This window comes from Triturus cristatus, chromosome 10, assembly GCF_964204655.1.
Source record: "Triturus cristatus chromosome 10, aTriCri1.1, whole genome shotgun sequence".
Classification (NCBI taxonomy): domain Eukaryota; kingdom Metazoa; phylum Chordata; class Amphibia; order Caudata; family Salamandridae; genus Triturus; species Triturus cristatus.
Window position 1 is genome coordinate 437,855,987 of NC_140593.1, and position 23,210 is coordinate 437,879,196.

At 39.2% G+C, this 23,210-nt stretch overlaps 1 pseudogene; it reads right to left on the reverse strand.

Annotated features, from left to right (window-relative positions):
- Positions 1–20,941: 20,941 nt before the first annotated feature.
- On the reverse strand, positions 20,942–22,929 carry LOC146789583 (mitotic spindle assembly checkpoint protein MAD2A-like; annotated as a pseudogene).
- Positions 22,930–23,210: the final 281 nt, after the last annotated feature.

The following is a 23,210-nucleotide window of genomic DNA, read 5'->3' on the forward strand; positions in this document are numbered from 1 at the left end:
ATATTATGATATTTGCATGTGGGTCAAATACATCCCAAATATGAACAAGCATTGGTAATGCCTCGGGTTTTGCCTATGTAATGAATAAATAGCTGTTCCCATCAATCATTGTCCGGGAGAACGAGAGAGCTCCCTGACAGATAACATTGGAGTGAAGAGGATGTGGCACAGCAGCCAGAGCTGCTGACTCGAGAGCTGGGGATCCTGGTTCGAGTCTGGGCGGAGCCGCAACATCCTGTGATTCAATGCAAATCACTTAATTTCTCTGGGTGATAAATTGTTATATAAATATGCTGCAAGAGTAAAAGCCAAAACTTTATGAAAATATAGTTCCACCAAAGTGATGTTAACTGTATTTCAGTGGTGGGAAACTGATAGGAGAAGCAGACGAGGTACAAGCATTGGTAAATGCAGGAACATATGCTGCAGCCAATAGAAATGGGGGAAAGGTAAGTGGCACAAACAGGAACCAATGAGAAGTCAGGAAAGAGAGGAGGTGGGATTTAAGTCTTGTTTAAGCTTCTATTAAAAGCAATAGATTTCTCAAGGGGCTGGTGAAACCTAAAAAGGAGCTTTCGTAGCACATTGTTTTCCATTCAGGAGATTTTGGAATGTACATCATTTAAACTGGTGTGGGTACCTGAAGTCTGCTGAGTTTCCAGTTAGACATCAAAACAGGAATCTCACAGCCCATACCCAGTCTCATTTCACAAGTTACTATGCTAATGATGGAAAACATACATACACGCTTACTAAAACTGCTCCAAGGCCTGATGACGCTAAACATTGAAAATCGAAGCTGTATACTCTGGATAAAATAAGTTGCACTCCAAGAGTGCGTTTTTGCCAGCACTTTGCTGACTCCATATTACATACTGCCTCAATTGGGGTATTGGATTATGAGATTAATTGTGTTTAATATGCAAATATATTCAATTTTAAGACCTTTGTTTTTATATATACACAGGCCATCATGTCATGGATAATAATTTGGATTACTTCTTTACCTTTTACTGAGAAATACGTTTAACTACGTTATAGGACACTGTGACTTTAAATTATAGATATTTGACGAGATCTTTTAAATACCTCATCCAAATGGCAGATTTGTTATTTTCTTTGGAAGAGGATTCATAGAAAACGCACCAGGATAAACTTTATGCACCTTTTGCTCATGAGCGTTATGCCCTTTTTCTGACAATAAAGGATTTTTTCAACCAAGCTACACTCCTGCGGGGTGCTTGATTTCATCTTGTTCATTAGCTTTAAACTGATCGATGGCATCTGATTGGACGGTGAGCATTTCAATGGAATGATTGAGTGAGTTTCATGAATAGAGGTGTCCCACAGAGATATGATCTTTTACGTATAAATGATGAATCAGCTAAACTGGTGGCAAACACTGCAAAGGGCTTCCATATAACATACAATTACAGGTGGAAGAAGACATTCTCAATCTCCAGCCGCATGTCTTCATTGCGCCCATGTTGGATTACGCTCCTTGAGTTTACTTGATTGTTCCTGTAAAACAAAAGCTATTTCAGGAGGAATTTAAGAAAATAATTCTTTATGTTGCTTGTTACTCAAGTTACAGAGAGGATCTGCTATTGTTTAGCAGGACTCACCCGGAACACAATGAGACACTTGTGATCTGTGGCACACTTGATGAGGCAAGACTCACCCACAAAAATGGAAAGAGGACTTTTAGGAAATATTCATTACACCTGGACACACATTTGAGAGAGCAGGCATGTAGCTGGATTCAGACAAAATTGAAGCCATCACTCCGTCAACTGACCCAGCGATCATTACAAGCTTTATCTCATTTTTGGGGGATCTCCAGATGATGGGCAGGCACCTTCAGTGCTTGCTCAGCACTCCCTGTGTCACCGAATGATAAAAGGGTAGAACTGTACATAGAACTATAGCAGACTCACAGGCGTCAGCAGCGTTTTGACATCATCAGTCTTTGTAACATGGAATCCTATCACATCCCTTACTTCAGTCTCTCACTCTAGGACAAAATTACCATGAATGCCAGCCCTGTAAGCCTAGGACCCATTCTAAAACAACATGAAGAAGGCCATAACTCACCTCGAGTTAATGTTATATATAATATGTCAGAGGCCAACTGGACAGGGGACAACCTACTTTGGATCTGAAAAGCTGAGTCTGGCCATTTTCTGTGAACAGGAACACTTTCGTCTGTTCTTGTATGAATAACTTAACAGTTCTCACAGATCAACGAGTGTTAATTTTTAGTTTCGAAACCTGAAGCCAACATACTGTCTAAATGGTAGAGGTGGGTTTACACCTGCAGGGCTATAGATTTCACATCATTCGTCAACTTAGGTGCAAATCATAGCCTTGCCTCTTCTGTTGTAATGCTTGCTCTACCACACACATCTTCCAGATTATTGATTACAGTGGAATACATTCTCTACATTGTGAAAGAAAGCTGTTGAGTGGCTCTAAAAACCTTTCAGAAAGGTTTCTAACTTGGTGTTACTTGATCTATACAATTGTAGTGAAACTTAATAAGAAAAATCAAAGCAAACAAAACTATCCTAGAATAAATGTGTCAAGTAACATCTACATATAAGATGCAACAAGCATTGCCAAAGCTAATAGGTATCTCCTTGACATAGTGATGCAATGGCAAATTGTTTTATTCTGTATTGTGCGCACGTCACAGAAATGTAACACAAATGAGAAATAAATTGCACTGACAAAAGAGGGCTGTCATATGTTGGCTATCTATCTATCTATCTATCTATCTATCTATCTATCTATCTATCTATCTATCTATCTATCTATCTATCTATCTATCTATCTATCTATCTATCTATCTATCTATCTATCTATCTATCTATCTATCTATCTATCTATCTATCTATCGCAGCTTAGGCATCGGGGATGTGGATCTGCTCTTTACCCTTGCGCGGCTGGATCTGGAGATTGATAACACTGGGGATTAACTTTTGAATCTTGAGAAAATGTGGATTGACTTGGGATTGAGCTACTCTAGTGATTACATGCCCACATTTACCTTCAAACCCACTCTCTCATGATGCAATTGACACCTTTGAAATACTGGTTACCCGTAATTTAAAAAAAACTGGCAAAAAGCAAAGATGGAAACGTGACTATCTTAACAAAAGTGAGAGATAGGTGGCGAAGGCTCTGCAGGATGCCACAGCATTGTCACCCGACAGTCTGACAAGGGTGGCAATGTTGTGGTCCTCTCTGTAGATGCCTATTTCCAAGAAGGTTTGCATCAATTGAATAGTAGAGATTTGTTAGACCTGTCATCCAGAGGGTTTTCTTTCCCCAGACATTTTGCCTTTTACCACCTGTTTTGCTGATTCTTTTTGTTTGCCTTAGGTCTCTGAGCAGTTTACCACTGCTAACTGGTGCTAAAGTGCATGTGCTTATACCCTAAGCATGATGACATTGGTGTATACCTGATTGGCGTATATATTTTTGTTGTGATAAGTCCCTTGTAAAGTGGTGTACCATATAACCAGGGCCTGTACTTCAAATGCTACAGGTGTGCTGCAGCACTGATTGTACCACCTACAGAACTAGCCTTTATGTTCAAAGTATTTTTTACAATGTGTCTTTACGAAGGCAGAGGCAATATAAAAAAACAAGCACCGAACATGGCACTTACATAATTATCTTTAGCATGAACATTACTATAACACATGTACCCATGCAGTTAAAATGATTACACAATGTACAAAAGAAAATTAAATAATAAGAGAGTGGAATAAATACATAAGTAGCATCAATATGAATATTATTTTCCAGAGCTACTTATTTAAAAATAATTTCTTTATATATTAAGAAATAAATGACATGTTATAAATACTTATTTATAAATATAGAGCTATATAATCATCAATTGGTTTAAAAAAGAAATTATAAGTAGAGTTGTTGTGTACAGCACCCAAGAAAGACAAATTAGCACCTTTACTTGTAAAAATTATCCATGACCACCATGTATGGAGTGATTTATAATGGAGCATCTTTCCAATTTGCAGTAATAAATTTTAAAGCAGCCAAAATAAAAAAAATCTAGAAGTTTATAGTTCAAATCAGACATGTTTGTAGAAAGAGCTGCAGATTTACAAATCAGCATGTTGTATGAAAGAGTATCAGAAAAATGTAATATTTTTTCAATGTCATCCCATAACTCACTCTAAAACTTAGAGACTAAGGGCCAGATGTAGATAATCCATAAATACCGAATTCTCAATACCGAATTTTACCGATAAGAAATCGGTATTTCTTATGTAGCTAATGAATCGGTAAAAAATACAGACTCCTTAATATTCCTTATTACCGAATCGGTAATATCGATTCGGTAATAAGGAATACCTACCCATTCATTCCTATGGGCTTGGAGGCCCATAGGAATGAATGTAAAGCCATTCTGTATTAGCGATTCGGTATTACCGAATCGGTAATACCGGGAGGTATTTCAAGGGTACCAGGGTGTCCAAAGGACACCCTGTTGCACCCCTGAAATGTGCCTATGTGCACATGTGGCGCACATACATGCCCTAAGGGCATGGATGTGTGCCACATGGCACTTAAAAAAAAATTCAAAAGTGAATTTTTAAAGGAATTTGTTAATTACCACCAACTTGAAGTTGGTGGTAATTAACGATTTTTTAAAGCACATAAGCACTCTTTTATGTGCTTTCTACATTGCATTTACCTATTCGGTAAATACCGATTCGGTAAATACAGATTTGGTATTTACCGAATCATCATCTACATTAGGAGTGGCTAAATACCGGTCGGTAACCCTGAAATTTACCGAATTTCGGGGCTACCAACTGGTATTTAGCCACATAGATAGGGCCCTAAGGCCCTAATTGCGATGCTGGTCGGAAGAGCATCCGACCGGCATCGTTTCAGAACGGAAATCGACCGACAAGCAGATGGTGGTTCTATCTGATGAATTTGGATGTGACCACTCATGAGGCGGTCGTAAACATCCATTTACTTAATGCGGCTTGTGCAGTGGGCGGACAAGGGCCTCTGCACAACCCGCATTAAGAAAAATTGATGTTTGCAAACATCCATGTACCGTGTGGCATGCACCACATGGTGGCTGCCACAAGGTGCATGGATGTTTGGGATGGCACCACAGGTGCTCCACGGATCCCTTAGTGGAGGTTGCAGAGGGATGGGGGGCTTTCTAGGGGCTCCCAAAGTCTGTTTCCATCAGTATTTCCAGGGCGGTCGGACTGCCATAGAAAGGCAGACTGAAAGGGACATCGTAATCCATACGGCGATGCCTGAGAAGGCACTGCCCTTATTGTAGGGATTACACTGTGACTGCTGGGCCGACGGGCTCCTTGAGCCTGTTGGAAGAGCAGTGGTCGGTCCCTCCGCATGCTGCCTCTGACCGTCACATCATAATGATGCGGGTGGAACGCAGGGGCAGATGTTGGTTGGATCACAACCGAGAGGCCATTGGTTGTGATTCGACCGTCATTGTAACCAGCCCCGAACATTCATTAAGTATATGCTTTAACATACCTGGGATTAAATTACAATGTCCACAATAAGAAGGTTAAAGTTTTGCATTAAATAATTTAAAGGGGGTCCATAAGAAGTTAAATAAGAACAAATCTGTTTGATGCAAAGACGCATTTAACCATTCTGATATGATATTTAACCACATTTTCTCATATAGATCCAGAGATAACGCTAAAGATAGTTCATTATTCCAAAACGTGGATAGAAAATTAATATTATCACCTTGAAATTTGTTCAGTTTTTTAAAATAAATTAATGACATGGCATGAGATGAAGTAGTTACCGTTTGAATATAGGTTTCTACGTCAATTGAAGGAAAATTATTCGGAAAGGAATCTAGCATAGAATTACATAGAGTTTCATATTTGGTCAAATCTGAAGGAGGCAAATTAAAGTTTTTGTTGTAATTCATTACATATCAAAAAAGTGTTCTTATGATATGCATCTTTAAAATTAAAATACCCGCTTTAATGTAGGTTTGCCAAACATTTGCATTTCGGGTAAACTGTAACAATGGATTATGCTATAAAGACATATGTAAGGTCTGTGAAATAGTTGACTGAAAAAATTAATCTAAATCGTGTAGTATTAACTTTGTAGATTTTAAAATATTTGATTTACTAAGTACCGCTGAAGCATTAGACATAGTTAATAAAGCAGGTAAAGAAAATTGTGATATCAACTTTTTTTCTAAGAGAAGCCATGTAGGAATCTTATTAAGATGATTATGATTAAACCAGAGGGTACTTTGCTTTAATATAAAAGCTTTATGATAGTTACAAAAATCTGGTAACCCAAAGCCCCCATTGGATTGAGCAATTTGAAATATTTTATAAGATATACGTGGAGTTTTATTATCCCAGATAAACTTAGATAAGAGTTTATCAACATTTCTATAAAACTGAAGAGGGAATTCAAAATGAATGATAGCAAGGATGTAAAGATTTTTGGGAGCAATAACTATTTTGATTAAATCCATTTCCCCCTATCAAGATAGATGCAAGACTAACCACTTGCAAAATTCATCTTTGATATAATTTAGAATACTTTCACAATTTAAAGTGATTGATTTTTTTATGGTGTGGGGAAATGAAATACCTAGATATTTAAAAATATCCTAAGGCCAAATTATTTCCTTTATAGGTAACATATCAAGGGTGCAATGAACATTTAAAGGAAACATTCTGTTTTAGTGATATTCAACGTATAACCTGAAATCTGTGTGAGTAAGAGGGAAGTGACTCAAATAAAGGAGGAAGGGAAGACTGAGGGTCACTAATAAACAAAAGAATATCACCAGCTTAGGCTAAAGTTTTTTATAACATCATTTATGCTAATACTATTAATACCTGTGCAATTTCCGATAGCTGGAGACTGGGGACAACATTGTCTGGTGGCCCTAAAAGGGAAAAATTGATTATTGATTTGACCATTAATAAAAAGTTGAGTGGATGGAGTAGAATAAAGTGCTGATATAAATGAACCACACAAATTAAATACAAATAAGGTACAAAATAAATATTGCCAATAAACTTCGTCAAATGCTTTCTCAGCATCTAATGCCAATACTCCAGATGGTGAAGTCGAGGATGATGCCTCTTCAATAGCATGCATTAATACTTTAGTATTGTTTACAGACTATCTATGTTTCATGAAACCAGATTAATCAATATGTATTAGGAAATCAAGCACAGAGGACAACCTGGTTGCAAGAATTTTACCATCAAGTTTACAATCTTGATGTATAAAGGAAGTGGGGTGATAATTAGAAACACGAGTTGGATCTTTGTTAGGAGTTTGAAGAATTATAATCAATGCTTTAGTAAAAGACCCAGATGTTGTTCCAAAGGAGCTAAAGTGGGTAAAAAGTTTGAACAAATTAGGTATGAGTTGTAAAGAAAATTCCCTATAAAATTCAGGTGGAATACCATCAGGATCAGACGATTTGTGCATTTTAAGGAATTTAATAGCCAATTCAATCTCTTCTACTGTAATTGGTTAATTTAATTAATCTTTAATGGATTGCCATATTTCTGGTGATCCGCAACTGTGTAAGACACATAAATGAAGCATCACTAGGTGGAGGAACTTTTATCTAATGCTGTATAATAATTAAAAAATACATTAACTATATTTTTATGGGATAATGCAATCTTTCCATTCAAACCAGCAATTGCATTAATTTGAGTTTTATCTTTTATAAGACGTAGATACTTCGCAAAAGTGCATCAGATATATTAGCCCTAAAATAAAATTTGGCTTTATTATTAGAAAGTTGTATGCCCGTCCGTTTACTTAATATTGATTGAATTTATAACAAAGGTTTTACAATTGTGTTTTATATTTGAAATCATCAGATGTTATAAAGAGTCTCTCAAATTTTGCAATCTGTTTGTCCAAATCTTTAATTTTAGATTTGAAAGATTTGTTTTTATGAGAAATAAGAGAAATGGTTACCCCTCTAACATCTCATCGAGCTACCATAGACATGGAGCCTTCTGGATTAAAAATGAAGTAATCATGAAGGCCCAACAAGAGTTTAGTTTTTTTTTTCATTAAGGACAATGGGGCATATCAACAAGGGATTTATCTCTGCTTTTTTGGCTTTCAAAGCCAAAAAAGGAGAGATAAAACTAGCGCCCTATCAACAACAGGGTGCTAACATGCAAATTTGCATGTTAGCACCCTTTTAGTCTAAGCTTCCCCTTGCATCTCTAATGAGATGCAAAGGGGGCGTTCCAGAGTAAAATAATAGGAGAAATGTCGCTAAGCGACATTTCTCCTATTATCAAGAATGTCGCTAACCCTGTTAGAGACAAAAAAAGCAGCGCTAACCACGGTTAACGCTGCTTTTTTACGTCTGGTATTTTCTGATTTAGCCATGATATCCTATGGAAGGAGGATATCATGGCTAAGTTTGCCTGTCCCTATCAACAAGGTAACGTGAGATTATCGCTGGGTTTCCAGCGATAATCTCATGTTAGCCTGTTAGCGTGAGGATTTTTATCGCTATTGAGATAAGCGTTGCTAATAGCACGCTATCTCAGCGATAAAAATGCACGCTAGCCGGCGATAATTATCCTAGCGCTAAGTGCGCTTAGAGATAATTATCGCCGGTTGTTGTTGATATGCCCCAATATGTGTATTTAAACGCCATCTGGTTTGAGCCTGAATAGTAGAGCTATGCTGAAGAACAACTGAGATGAGCGCATGATCAGAAATATCTAAGTTATGTATAAGCGGAGTAGAAATTGACTGAATTAATTGACGGCAAACTAATAAATAATCCAACCTTGAATAGGAATTATGAGGATTAGAAAAAAATGTAAAACATTTCTCTGTTGGGTGATGTAAATGCCAAATATCTACAAACTTAGTGGATTTAAAAAAAGATTATCAAGTAAAAAAAGATTTAGGTGGACGATATTGAGTTTGCGATGTTCTATCCAACAAAGGATCACATGAGGTTAAAATCACCCCCAATAATAAGGGGAATATTACCTAACTTGAGCACCTCAGAAGTAAAGAGAGACCAAAAGGTAGGATCATCACTTGTCAGTCCATATACATTAATTTAATGAAGAACCTTATTGTCAATTTAAATTTTAACTATAATATAATGACACTCTACATCAGTTTATGTGTTCAATATTTGAATATGTAATCTTTTTGCAAAAAGAATAGCAACACTGGAAGAAATAACACTACAACCCATTTTTTGTATGTAAATTAAAACTTTACCATCAATATGTGTCTCCTGGATTAAAATAACGTCTGCTTTATACCTTACTAAGTTATCCAAAACTTCAAAGTGTTTAACAGGATGTCTTAAACCTTTAACATTTAAAGAAACAATTGTAATATTATAAATATTAGCCATATTTTGAAATAAAAACAGAGAGGAAGAAAATGCATGAAGAAGAAAGTGAAGAAGAATAAAAAGTAGCTCTAGAATGAAATAGTAGGAGTATATGGAAAGACAAGGACAGACATAAATAAGACAACATAGAAACATAAATAATACTGCTGAATCGCACACACGCATAAGCAAGATTGACCTGCCCTAACAAAAAGCCCTCATAGCTAGTCTTAGAAGAAAGGCGAGTTATAAGGAAAATTCATGACAGAGAAATCAAGTATTAGGCCCATTCGTTTCCATTGAAAATGGAGAATGTTGCTCTAAGAAAGCGCAAAGGTTTTCTGGGTGTTGAAATCACTTGGAGAAACCATCTTTCCATATTTGCATAGTAGATGGGTCAAAAAGACCATATTTAAAACCATAACTTCGTAAGCGTGGTCTAAGCTCAGTGAATTCTTTGCGTATTTTCATAGTTTCTTTAGCGAAGTCCAGGTGGATATAGATTTTATTACCATTTACCAATAAAGATGGGATATCTCTTGCTGTTTTTCTGATCATCACTAAATGATGGTAGTGCAGAACTTTAGGAATCTTTTGTCGCAGTTTGTCATGATGAGGATTACGATGAGAGGGAATTTTGTGAGCCTGATCAATTTACGATTTTTCTGAGAATTTTATATGTAAAAGACCAGGCAATACATTATCTAAATACTTTCTGCAGTCATTGCCTTCTACGTCTTTTGGGAAATTAAAGATGTGCAGATTATATTGTCGATTACGATATTCTAAATCCAAAAGTAGCTTACTCTTTGGTAGAATGTATCTTGAATTTTAATTGCATTATCAGAAACTTTCATATAAAGACTAGCCATGTCTTTGCAAATATTTGTAATTCCTGACACAATAGTATCTGTATTTAAATGAACAGCCTGTAGTTCTTCCAACAATGTAGTTAATGAAGGCTCATTGGAGTCAACAATTTTTTATTTTACTGGTGGAGGAGATATTGTTTGTTTACACTTATTATTTCCAAAATGCTAATTTTTTCCTTCCATTTCGGTAAATTAATTATTCAAGCCCAGTTGAAATTAGAAATAGAAATAGAAATATGATATTCACCATAAATGAAGAAACGTGCAGCTGCTAAAACAAGCTGTAGGAGGGGTTTAGGCTTCAGCAACTCAGCCGCACCCTTTCCTGAAGCTAGCTCCACCTTCCTGACAGAAACTTCTCGCGAATAGCAACTATGAAACTGGTGAAAAACTCCTTGCAAGAAGCGGCTCTAAAAGCTCCCCAAACCTCACCAAATGCTTGGAAAACAGTACCAAAACAAAACGTAACAGCTCCTGAGCTGCCACACAGCACAATAAATAGGTATGAGCAGCTAAATAGTTAAAAACGCTCGTCGTATATGCGGGCTTCACTGAGGGCCAACAGGGGGAGACCACCTTGCTTTACAACTCCCAGAATTAGCCTTTCAACCCTGTCTCAGGCCTGTCCATGCAATGCGTGTGGGTGCAGTTTACTGCCACTTTGACTCCGCATTGAAAACTATTTCCAAGCGTCAAACTCCACTTTTATTACATATAAGTCACCCCTAAGGTAGGCCCTAAGTAACCCTCAGGGCAGGGTGCTATGTAAGTAAAAGGTAGGACATGTTCCTTTATGTTTTACATGTCCTAAGTAGTGACAAACAGCCTATTTCATTTTTCACTAATGGGAGGGCTACCCCTCTCATAGGTTAGCATTCGATTTCCATAACACACTTTTAAGCTGCAATTCCGGATCAGCGAGGAGTAGCTTTTTCATGTTTTATATCTTTGGAATGGTAATGATAAATCCTCCTTACTGGTGAAGTTGGATTTACCATTACTGTTTTAGAAATGCCAGTTTTAGAAAGTAGACATTTCTGTGCACTTACTGAGTTTTGTTCTTGACAACCTGTCTCCAATGCATGTCTGGGCTAGATGACAGCTACACTTTGTGCATTACTTCTATACAGTCACCCATCTACATACATCTGCATTCTGATGGCCTTGCCTGGGCAGGGTGGAAGGGAGGGACTAACACTTCAGTTGAATACACAGTGAGCTGTCCCCACACAAAGGACTGATTAACCCCCAGATAGCCTGGAAGACTGGACAGGGTTGAAAGGGATATTTCTGCACTTCAGAGAGCTGTTTTGAAGTCACTTCCCACATCAAAGGCACTTTTGGGTATAAGTACTGGGTCTCTGACCCCCAACATTCAAATACTACTGCACTTGTAACTGAAGCTCTGCCAGAAGAACTGCTGTGCTTATTATAGGATTCAACTGGATTGCTGATCTGGAAAGTCTGTTTGTTACCCTGCTATGGCGGATATTATCCCTACCCACTCCAGACGTCTTATGGAGTTTTATGAGTAGGGGTCTCTGAGAAAAGCACGACTGAGTTACTTCTCTAGCGATAAATTAGTGCCTTACCAAACCGTTGGGCACCATGTAGTGTAGTTCCTATATCCCTGATAGGCTCTGCGCATTGGAATAACATACACTATAGATTTGACATAGGACTGAGGTCAGTATGTCTCTATCGAGGTTATTAAACTTAATTACTTGTGTGTGCCAGCTAACTCAGAGGTCACTAGGAATATACAAGAAGGGATTAGTCTCTGACAACCGCATAAACATGACAACTTTGTTTCCCTTTAGATTCGGAACAGTCTCAGAATCGTGGAAACAATAGATAACAGTTTCACTCAGTCAATCGTGCATGCTTCGTTTCTACAGAGTCGCACAGAAATAGAGAGAAGGGCGCTTCAATAAAAGGGTTTATTGAACAGTCTTATTTCTCATGCAGGAGATATGAATTGCTATGATCGTAAGACAGACTGCAAAGTACAATATGTACGAGGTTAGCAGTAAGATAAAATAATACTGCAATAGCCTGGTTTGTAGCTATGACATATATTAATCAAAATACATACATAAATAACATAAGCTAAAATGTGATACTCATCTGATGCTTGTAAATAGTTCTACCCCAGTGTACCTAACCTAAGTGCAGTATGAGGTTTGAAGTAGGTGCTGTTTCTAAAGTATAGCTAGCTATATTTTAGTTTAGCCAAGAGTTGTCAAAAGTTTCTCTAAGTTCTAGTCAGCTCCATACCAGAGAATGAGAGAGGTTGGAATCTCTATTCTGGACTCGATAGTCTTACCCCCCGCAAGGGAAGTCACTGGAGCTGGATTCTCTGCGAGGAGGATGGCAGCGTCAGGTCAGTGCATCAGGCTGGAACTTGATCTCCTTCCGAACTTGCTGTGGCGAACTGCATAGTCTAGGTTGGATCGAATCCTCCGGGAACCGCAATTTGCCAGGGCAATTGCTGGTATATTTATACCTTGAAGGTGTCAAGGAATGTCAGTATTGACGTAAAAGTCGGGCAGAAGAATGTCATGAATGAACCCGTAAGGAATAGATGTTCATGCATACTTAATGAGTTCTTGGATAAATCAATATTCAAGCTGAGGGAAATTCCTAAAGGCTTAAGGGTCTGGTTTTCCAAGAATTCGTTGTGACTTGGATGGACGGATGTAGGTGGCCGTGCCTGTATTTGGTTTGTACGGACAATGTCTAAATAAGGGCCGGATTTCTATGTCCAAATAAGGGCAATGTGAATTGTACCTATATAAGGGCATAAATTGGGAAACCTATATACGAAATCTAAATCTGCACACAACAAAACATAGACTTCCTTGGCTGCTTCAAATAGTGTAACGTTTTACTCTTGCCAGTTCACCAAAAAGTTCCTTTTATACTCGCTAATAGGTCCAGGGTGTTTTTTGACTCTCAGATAGATGAAGTGGTTCTTGGGTGCCTTGCTAATGTATGGGGCGCCCCAAGACTAAGAGAGTATTCTGAGACTATCCTCTCTGTTGGTAGATTAATTGTATGCCTTGTCTAAAGATTTTTTGTTTTGTCCACCAATAGATATCTGCTGCCCTACAACCATTGCCAGAGGGGCCCGGACATCAGATCCAGCCTGAGGAGTCAGCGCCAGTCCAGCTTGAAGCCAAGGTGAAGGGAACCAGCACAGGCATTGCTGGCAACTAGGACCGCAGTGAAGGTAGAAGGCCGGAAGCACTGGGACGTGAAGTGTGTACCCCTGCCACTGTCTTGGGCGAAAGACGGGGGTCACAAATCAGAACGGAGAAATTGTGAATGCAGTTTTTGAGGCCCGGGTGAGAGAGTCACAGACCGACAAGGATGGCAAGGAGGCTTTTGCTTGAGGTGACCCCCTTTGAAACAAGGGTTGCTTCAGATATCCCAGCATCAAGCCTTTGAGCCCTGGTCTCCAAGTGAATGCAAGTCTGCACCTCTGTTTGTTGATCAAGAGATACCTGGGCATACTGGGTACAATCTGTGGCCCCAACAAAAGAGCAGTGCGTCAGCGGACCAACACAGTTAGGGAAGGACTTGAGTTCAGGGTACAGGTGCTCTGCCTTTGGTGCCTGTTAGATTAAAGTGAAGAAAACTGGTACACTGCCTGAGACACTGGACAGGATCGTTGAGGGCATTTGCCCCGCAGGGTGATTGCCCTATCCTGAAAGAAGAAACTTTAGCCTTAAAACTGGGCTGTGATTGTTTTCTTGAGTTGCAAGCTCTGCAGCTCCACCGTTGGATGAACAATAGGAGCCTGCCTGTGAGACTCAGAGGGACACAGGGAGAAGACTTCCCTCTGACTGGTTGTACGGCTGCTTCAATTCCTCAAGGACTTTTTGTTAGTAATGCGCCATTTTGGTCCCTGCTCTTGAAGTATATTAATTGATACTCTAGCCCTCATGAAAAGAACATTGGAAAGGTCTATTAAAAATACATAGGAGACCTGAAATATAGAATTGGACTGGATGTTTTTGGGATTTGCTTTTTGCTTGGGGTTGGAAAATATTGATAGTTCTGTTTGTAATAATAGACATTATTTTCTCCTGCTATCTGTGTGTTCAGTATGACCCAATGCTCTGTTCCCTTTGTGCTCGTGTCTATACCTTATATATGCCCGCTTAACAATGTTTAGAATGTAAATACCCACCTAGCAATGGATCAAGATATTAATTTATGAGAATTAATGTGCAAAATATTTCCTATATTCCTTCTAGATCATAGCGGATGTCTTCAGCTAATGCTAAAACGGCCATCTGTGGAAAACTAGCTGCCATGACTGTTAGCATCAGCTGAAGCCATTTTGTTTGTGGCAGCCATTTTAGTTAGCCATGTGATCGCCATGTGCTTTCTCCCTCTTCGCTGTTGCCTGCCCTTGTATTCTGCTTGTGTCATGTGATATAGTTAACTCATTCAGCACTGTGCCAGAGCCTTGCACATGCTCAGAAAGACCTGTAGCTGCCAGATGCACCTGCTCTTAGTGTATAACTGTCAGGCTGTTTTTACTGATGTAAGGAGAAATGTCTCCCCTCCCACCTTGTTGAGCAAGCAATTATTGTATACCCATATTAGTCAATAACTATTCTTGTATGTGCCAGTACCTCCCCTTGGTCTCATGCTGCCTATGCAACAAATGTGTATATAAGACCCATGTTCTCTGTACTCCTTAGACTGTCTCATTCCAGTGGCCTGAGGGTACCGTATTGACGCAGTCTTCCTCATGTGAGGTCAGTCTCCCTCATGTGAGGTTCATAAACTTGTGTTTTACTATTCCAGCTTCTATGCCAATCTCTTCTTTGTTGGTTTAAGGACCAGTTGCATCAGTGAACCCTTTAAAATGTTTTTGATTTCTACAAAGCAAGGTGGCTTGCTGTTTCTTAAATAAATGTGCCCCTTGGTAATTTGTTCTGAAAGGAAAAATTTCAACAAAATATACTGAACTGAAAAAATATATCCTGAATTTGACTGACTGGACATAGCATATGTAAACCTGGGACCTGACAATATACCATCATAATACCTAACAAACTGAAAAAGCAAAATTCTGTGATCCAACCTCAGATGCTCAATGTTTTCAGGTTTTTAAGCTACAAATATTATGAGATCTAAAGATTATCCTAGCATTGAGGTATCACAGCAGATCTTACCACTCAAATCAGTCAATCATGGCTAGGTTACAGAAACCAGTGTCTGAGAAGAACCTCTCATTTGACCTTTGTTGTCCCACTTCTAGTGTGCCTGAATAGTGCCGGTTATGTGCACCATAAAGACTTTGCAGAGTATAGGGTAATTTATCAAGTAGTTGTGTCGCCCTTGCACCCCTCAAAAGGGTGCAAGAGTGACACAAATACTAGGTTAGATTTATGAAGCCACGCAAGGCCACCTTCCATGGCCCTGAGTGGCCTGATAAATCTGGAGTAACGCCACGCAGAGCAAATCCCTGAGTCGCGTTATTCTGCCCCAGGAATGCTATTCATTGGTGGTGCATGGGTGTTCCCACACAAAACCCAAGAATTTTACTGCATTCTCAGACTTGGGAATGCATCAAAATGCTACGGATCCCCAGGGGAGGCATTACTAGGAGAAATATCTGTATTTCTTCTTATTGGTTCCTCTTTCAACGTGTGCTGCACTATGCAGCACACAAACAAAGAGAAAAATGCCTCAGGGGATTGTTTTGGTGCAGGAAAGTGTCCTTTCTTGCACAAAAACAATCTGGCTTACAACGCAGGTACCCTTGCACCATGGCACTTGTTCGCCAGCACTGGGAAAAGATAGGAATGCGCTGTATTATGTTAAATATGACACATTCCTGACCTTTCTCTGCCACGCAGCACGTTTTGAAATATATGCCCCATGTATTTTCTTTTGTTATTAACTTTGGTAGAGAGTAAGACATTATTTGTATGAACACATCTCCGTTTGTTATTGAAGTAAACACATTTATCTTCCCATTGGTTGCAAATCTGAAGCTGGGAACCTCTAGCAATTCAACTGCTGGAAACCTTAACAATCCTTTTTGAATAATGTTTCACTCTGTTTTTCAGCTAGTCAGAAACTTTACCGTTGAGTACTTTATCTATAATGATGCAATTATAAACATAATTTAGCTTTTTTTGGCAATCAATAGAGATTCATGTGTGACTGTGAAACGTAGAGTATCATCTCCTGATTACAACCTGCTGTATCAGCTGTGCTCTGAGCACGTTGCAGTTCATTTATTGGGCCTGCCTAGAGACCACCATTGTATATGTTAAAAACCTAATATGAATTTCATTGGTATATGGGATAAAGTACCACCAGATTACATTACAAGGATATTGCAAGTCAAAGGAGTTCCTTGGCCATATAAAGAACGGGACTAAAATCCAAGCTCCTTTATAAGGTCATTGAATTCAGAGGTGACTTACAACATCCTTTTAATGTACAGCAGGGTGTATTTTATACCTCATAATACATGGTTACAGCATCACCCTTCCTTCAAACCACTTACATCCTTAGGGGCCTATTCACAAAGGTAGATCTACATGTGTAGATCTAATGCTAGTGAATTTACTCTTACACTTTTGAGTAAATTTACTACTTTGGTCTATTTACAAAATCGGAGTGTAAAGTTACTCAAAAGTGTAAAGTTACATGCCTCCATGCCCAGAAAAAAAGGTGATGGAGCCAAATTTATGAGTGAAAAGTTACTAATGCCAAAAAGTAGTAGTAGTACGTCCTGTTCCCCCTTCCCCCTTTACGGTCAAACACTGATGCAGCAACACCCTCCCTTAATAACCAAGGTAGGAACTTAAACTAAAACCCTATTGGAAATATTGTAAAATTAAGTTAAATTATTCAAAATAGTTACAAATATATCAAAATATATTTAGATGTTAAAAGAACCTAACAATCAAAAAACATGTATTATTTAATTTTAAAATATTGTAAAAACCTTTTTTAATTTGAAAGTTAATCTAACATTAATTTTGGTTTAAATATCGTGAGATCCGTTTTAATAAACCTTGTACATCACTTTTAATGATTATTAAACCACATTTAGATGTTTCTTTTTAATTTAATCATCAGATAAATATTTGTTTTCTTTTATTATATTCACATTATTGCTGGAATGCCTTAAATGAGCATAATTAGATTGTAGTGATGAAAGAACACTGTCATAATGTTGCCTTTTGTTTGATGCATTATTGTGGAGAACCTTGTCTTAACAGATTCCTAAAAGAATGTACCTTGTCTTGAGGTGAGTTGACGTTTCTTAATAGCTAAGGCACAGATTCAGGGGAGGTTCTTCTAATTAGTTCTATGCCCTGCAACATGGTGACCTCCGTTGTGGTTATGTTTACTGTGTTTAGATGCGGTTAATTTGAATTGATCCTCCAGGCATCCAGCAGGTCACAGCAGACCTTATACTGATTATCATTTATCAATTGGAAACACATTATTGAAGTCTGTAAATGTTGATTTGATTTGCTCCTCTGCGAAAAAAATTCCATTGGGGAAAAAATGTGCACGGTCTGTGTGTAATCTTCTTGTTTTAGCTTTGGCTTTGTGACACTCAATAGAAGCCTGAAGAAGGTGCAGAAAGAGTAGGGCTGTAGCTGAACTTGCTGTACCCTGGCTGTAATCACAAGACCTTGAGAAATTACACAGTCACAAGTGTACGTGACAAACTGTTGCTATGCTCCATTTGGTGATTTCCTAAGCCAATGCCCAAGTTTGGCCAAATATTTGATTCTGATTAATGATTGGATAAATGCTTGCCAAGTGCCAAGCAAATGGTTCTCATTGGCTGTGTAACTTTGTGCAACATGTATTGTAACTTATAAAAATAGTATAAGTACTCATGCAAACGTCTGCATTTCAAGCAAGTCCAGAAAGGCACTTCACTTGCTGCTGTAATTATAAAGTGACTCTCTAAATCTTACTGCCTGTTTATTTATACAGTTTTAGGCGTCCACATTTGAACACACAAACACACTGTTGAAAGCTGTGCATGAAAAGTACACCAATTAGATATGCCAAAATGCTTGGAAACTTTGATTTGGCAAAAGATTTACAGAACATCCCCCTGGGAAACTGCAGTTGCCACAGGTTCCCATGAGTCCTCTTAGAATTATCTGTGAATTCCAAAAAACAAAGATTTGCTCCCAAATAAGGCACAACGTTTCTTGACTAAGTTTCCAACCTTTTTTGTGAATTAGATTACATATTCCATTAAGTGGCCAGCGTGGTCCATTGAAGTAGGGTTTGCGATGTATCTGGATTGAATATGTTTGAGCTCGACCATGATAGAATCAAGTGTAATGCCAGAGGGCGCTGCAGCAAGATCTCTGGGCTGTTTAGGCCTAGTGACTTCCTGGCCAAGCTGTTTTCTTACCCTTGGACATCTCTACTACCAGATCAAGAGAAAGGACGACTGGTATTGCTCCCTATCTCATCTTATATATCTCAAGCAGGGTCAGGGAGCACCTAGGAGAGCACAATAGGTAATGTCACTCTCAGCTGCAACCCGATAGTGGAACAGGGAGATATAATGCAAAAAAACAAGCCGCCCCAGTATGCCATTTTTTCCCAGGTGTCAGTTGATGTCCGTGAAAATGCAGAACAGCCTCTGCAAGCCTGAATCAAAACACTGGGGTCCGCCGTTGTGTCCAGTTTGGGAGGTAGTTGGGAACAGCAGCAGTATGTGCCACTGGTGAAGCATCTCCCCTTCAGCCCTATGTGGGTGCCATAAGAGGAGCTTGGTAGGCACGGTTTGTGGTGAGGTAGAACAGAAACAAGCATCGGGGAGGCTGCTTACCTATATATGCACTGAAATGCAGTAACAGCACCTCCCAGTATCAATCAATCAGGATTCTTACAACTATAAGGGTGTCCAGGCACTGAGTGGGGGGGGGGGGGGTGGATCTGTGATTCAGTCAAAGAGCCAGGTCTTGAGGTCCTTCCCGAATCATGGTAGCCATGGTGCTTGCCTGAGGTGCAGAGGCAAGGAGTTCCAGGTCTTCGCAGCAAGGTAGGAGAAGGCTCTTCCTCCAGCCGTGGTCTTGCGGATCCATGGGATGGTGGCCATGGTCAGTTGGGCGGAGCGAAGATGTCTGGTGGGAGTGTAGAAGGAAAGGCTGTGGCTGGGGTATGCAGTTCTGGGTTTGTGGAGGGCCTTATAGGCATGTGTGAGGAGCTTGAAGGTAACTCTTTTTTTGATAAGTAGCCAGTGAAGTTCTCTCAGATATAGGGTTTCAGCCTAAAGCCTGTGGTAATGAGAAGATACAGTGCAATGAGGGAATTGGTTGGGAGCTGTAGGCAGTCCATAGGCATCAGGGAGTGGTCAGCATAGGGTCAGCACAGCACCAAGAGAGGGTCACCGGTTGAAAATGAGGGCCGGTAGCAATGTCAGTACCTCTCTGGCTGGGAATGAGCCCTGTGCCGCCGCCTTTTGGGCCTCAAAGCTTGGGGAGGTGTGGCACTTCAGTCGTGCTAGTCAGAACCAGCAGTGTGTCCATACAGAGAGGGACCTATGAGGTGGCTTACTGTGTGCAGCAGCACCAGCCCCTCCCGGGCAGACCACACTCGCTGCAGGCCATCGGTGTAAGGAGAGCCTCAGCTCTCAGGAGCAGGCCACACCTGGGATCCTTTGGTGCATTGGCGGGGCAAGGAATTTCTACAGCTGCATGTGCCTAGAGACAGGGTGTATTTGGAGGAGTTGGAAGGGGTGTATTGTGATGTCTGAAGGCGGTTCAGGGCAGAGACCACCATTGGAGCTGCAACAAAGAGAATCATCTTCTCCGTGACTTACCTCTGCCCCCCTTGTGATGTGTCTTAACTGCAGAGGTCGAAAATTTTAATATGTTGCCTAAAGGAACGTGCACGGACATCAGATAATTTCAGATTCCATCACAGTTCTTTTTTAGACCTTCCATTTATTTCGGATGGGTTTCTTCATTTTTTGTTTTTTTACAATGAATGTCAGATGTCATAAAGCAATGGCTCTAACATGACACATTGGAAACATTTCAAGTCATCTTTGAGATCACATGGGCAGTGACATTCTCTAAACCCATGACAAAATATACTACTTTCTGAACATTATAAGGCTGTTCCATATTGCGTTTAATATCAACAGACTTATGGGGTGGGTCATTTACGAGCCCGCAAACGTGTATTAGCAGGCCAAAAGTTATGTTTTACGAAGCAACAGAAGTCACCAAAGAAAATACGTATTGGGGGAAAAAACAGCTTAATATACAATATTTCTTGCTTCTTCTAAAGCAAGCAAAGATACTATTTGTCATACGAGCTAAAAATCATTATTCAAAAAGCAACGCGTTATCTTTCACAAAAATCCATTACCAGATCCAGTGTCGAATACCAAAACAGCAAAACAAATAGGCCATGACTTTGTTGCAATTGAAGAGCAAATAGAGACACAAATATCATTCTTCACGTAGCAAGAGTATACAATTGTTGCGCAAATCCAGCCCATTCTCCGAGCAGTGTTTTTTCGCTTTAGCATGACCTGCGATTAATTAGATGGACTGCTAAACACAGCACAGCTCATTGTTGCAGTGTATAAAAACTGAGTTGGAATCATAAAACTTCAATTTTAGATTTAATATGAATTCCATCTTTTGTAAGCCACCATGCTGGTATCTTTGCTGATTGTGGTGGTGAATGATCGAAGACAGACTTCACCAGCATTAGAGGCAAGATGGGATCCAGATTCCTACCATTTCTCTGTAATCACCAGAACCTTGCCTGTAGCGATGACCAATGCAAATGTACAAGCAGTTCCCAGCAGCTGAATCGCATAATTTTGACTCCATCCTTCAATGTTTGATAAGGCAACATATATATTTACATTTGGCTTATGTGCACTAAACATATGGCAAGCGCATGTATTGTGTGTTTTTGATACATATGGGTGTGCATAATAACGTTTTCTTTTTCAGAAATGTCTTCTATTGGTTTAGATTGTAAGGTGGTGCGCTAAAATGCATTTAATGCAATGCATTCGCCATAGATTAGTGAAAATGAATCATACGTGTGTTCAATGCTTACCTTTTAAAAATGTGACCAGTTGTCGTATTCATTCCATAATACATGTATCCGTTGTAGTGCACCATATTAGAGTACAGTATAAGATGGGTTTCTTTTATATTAAAGACTTCATTATTGGAATATATGTACATTGTAGAACTAATAAACATCCAAAAGAAAATGTTTAAGTTAGCATGATTATGGGCCGTAAGCTTACAGTTGAGACATTTAATACTAACATGAAAGTTGTTTTTCTGCATGTTTTATCCTCTACAGGTGCAGACCAAAGGCATTAATTAGTTAGTTAAAAGCACCTTGTATTTCTGAGATAGTGAGGCGAAGAAGAATTGGCAAGGTCGAACAATTTTAATGAAGAACAAAGGGAGTGTTACTGCTGCCAGTTGGTACTATTGGCCAAAGGATGGAGCTCAAGTATGCTTTGGAAGTGGAGGCTGGTCTATGGGGGTAGTGTTCGAACAGCCAAGTTCTTTCCTGGGAACTGAAAGATACTGAGATGTGTATGAAGTCCTGTTTTCTTGAATGTTCCTTGTGCATTATAATAAGTGAGCCCACCTTGGGGGTTGTCAGATTGCCTCCAGACTTAGAGAGGTACAGACCTCTCTTGACTTTTCGGATAGAGTGGTTTCATGCTATACATGATTCTTTACCTAAAGAACTTCTACAGAGGTTGTGATGCTAACGCCTTTTTTGCTTCCTTGATTCAATAGGGTTTCCCCAATACTTAGGTTAGTGTAGGGTTTGGTAGATGCGGAATTTCTTTTCCATGTATGGGGAGAAGTATCAAAATAATTTCTCCAGTCATCAAGTTCTTTTCCTTATATTTTGTATTGCAGCAGCTGAGATTCGGATCTGCTCTTTGCTACTGAGGACCAATATCATTAGGCGCTTTGGTCTTCCTTTGATAATTCTGTATTTTTTAGTATGTTCTTGAGAATGATTTACATTAGCCTGGCTTTGAATTTGTAATACCTCTTTTAACTTCAAGTTACTGACTCAGACTTTTATTGTGTTGTCTTAGTGATCACACTGTATTTGGTGATACAAACGGTTGTTAACCCCTTTTCCTTTCAGGCTGCTAAAAAGGTCTATTGATCTGAGCTGAATTGTAAGAACCGGCCCAGAGCATTCTCAGCAGGAAAGAAACTGTGGGTGATCTGTTGGAGGACAGATTGAATTTTTTCTCAGATGGCTTTTTAAGTTTTCCGTGAGGGCGCACTCTTGCTCTTTGCTAGCTTGCCATATTGAATGTCGAACTGCCACCTTTAGAAGGTTTCAAGATTTTCAATACTATTTTTCATAACTAACAACTTCTGAACAGAGCAAGTAATCTTCAAGCCGCTCCAATACATTTGTAAAGTACATTTTCAACTCTGATTCAGTCGTCAAAAGAAATGTTAGTGCATATTTTTTCATAAGAGTGGAGGTCTTGTATTGGAAGATTCAACGCTAATATAAAATGCTGTTAATGCTGAATTCAGCCACAATTTGCACGCTGGCCCTAAAAGTGATGCCCTCCTGAGGGAGCTGCTGATGGGACATCATTTCCATGTGTTGCTGTGCAAATGACCCCAACCTAATGTGAGATACACATTGTGTTGACCTTTAAACAATTTGGCTTCAATGTAATATCACTGACAATCTGAACTCCTCGCTGACCAAGAGGGTGTCATGCAGTGTCCAGGATTGAAAGATATTGTATAATTCCAAAAACGTTTGGCTCCTCTCAAGCGGATGAGACGTATGGTAAGGGTGAGATAATATAACCCTGAAAAATCAAAGTAAAATGTAACAAATTCTAAATCGTTTGAGGCATATTTTAG